The sequence below is a fragment of the Rhinopithecus roxellana genome, chromosome 10, assembly GCF_007565055.1.
Source record: "Rhinopithecus roxellana isolate Shanxi Qingling chromosome 10, ASM756505v1, whole genome shotgun sequence".
Lineage (NCBI taxonomy): Eukaryota > Metazoa > Chordata > Mammalia > Primates > Cercopithecidae > Rhinopithecus > Rhinopithecus roxellana.
In genome coordinates, this window is record NC_044558.1 from 26,139,944 (window position 1) to 26,141,746 (window position 1,803).

Below are 1,803 nucleotides of genomic sequence, written 5' to 3' on the forward strand. Positions count from 1 at the left end.
CTGTTGAAAAACCAAAGACTTCAAAAAGTCTCCCACAGGGAGAAGACAGAATTTCTTTAAAGATTTCCAAATGTATGTAGATACACCCCCTTTCGTGGGATGGAGCTTAATCTTCCTCTCCTTTTTGAATGTGGGCTAGATTAAGTGACTCATGTAAAACAGAGTACAGGAAAAGGAAAAAGTAACTTTGCAGTGGAGAAACCTGGCAGACTTAACCAAGTGATCAATGTTAATACCACCAGTGATGTGTACCCCTTTGATAGGATGTGAAGTGTACTGCGGTTTCCAAAAACCTGTAATCTCAATCTAATGAGAAAAACAGACATATTTTGAATATGTGAACAGTATTCTTCAAAATTTCCAGAAAATTTTCCTCAGAAAAACAGGCTGAGAAGTAATCATGGATGGCAGAAGACTAAGGATACATGACAACTATTAATAAATGCAGTGTGGTACCCTGGAAACAAAAGGGTATTAAATGGAAAAGCTGGTGAAATCTAAAGTCCAGAGTCTAGAGTATAGTTGAGAGTATTTTACTAATACTGGTTTTTTTTTTGTTTTGAGATGGCATCACTGTCTCCCAGGCTGGAGTGCAGTGGTGCGATCTTGGCTCACTGAAACCTCCACCTCCTGGATTCAAGCCATTCTCCTGCCTCAGCCTCCTGAGTAGCTGGGATTATAGGCGCCCGCCACCATGCCTGGCTAATTTTTATATTTTTAGATATTTTTAGTAGAGACAGGGTTTCACCATGTTGGCCAGGCTGGTCTTGAACCTCAAATGATCTGCCCACCTTGGCCTCCCAAAGTGTTGGGCCACCACACCTGGCCCCCAATGCTGGTTTCTTAACTGACATAGCATGGTAGCTTAAGATGACAACATTCATACAAACAGCGTGGGGTATATGGGAACTCTACTGATTGTGGTTTTTCTGTAAATCTAAACTTAAAAAAAAAAATGCTGTCTTTGAAAAAAATCACCCATAATCCTACCAGAGATAACTACTGGCATTGAGTGAAAATCCACATTGACCTATATTTTGAAATGTACTCGTTTATGAAACAATTTTTAATTTCACTAGTCTGTTAGAGCCAACTGAAAAAGTAGTCTTAAGTTTTTGTTGTTTTTACTGTGGGCTAGAGATGTCTTAGCTGTATATTCAAGGATCATGTGTGTATTAGAAAATTTTGCAGTAATTAATTTATGTGCTACAAAGTTTCATTAGAGACTTTACAGTTTTTCTGATGATCTAGTACTCCTCTATGGACTTATTTTTCTGTTCATGCTTCCCCACCCCCTATCTTAAGGTATTTTTCTAGAATTAGTTTGCAATTATTATTACCAGCTTCCCTACTTGAGTACATGTCTTCTGAAAACCACCCTGCTTTTTCCTTTATAGTAGAATGGCAGCTCAGTTACAGAAACATGCTGTAATTAAGGTATATATAGCTTCCTTTCATGATACAGGCTTATATTAATTGCTACTTGTAATGTTTCCCATTTTGGGGCCACTATGCATTACCATTGTTAATACTGCTATGATATACTTGTAGAAATCAAAGCCATCAGATCACATTGAATTAGTGGTATCTGACACTTGCTCCTCGGAATCCTACAATTACTAAATTTCTGTTGCTCCTAGCAGGAAAGCATCATACTCCTTCAGTTTTTGATAAAAATAAACAGCTCAATCATACCTATCTTGCACAAAAACCGTTTAACTGGCCTAATTTAATTACCAAACAGGTCGCAACTGGTCTATCTCGGCCTTTTAAGTTAAAAAACATCATTATTAGGGGATAATA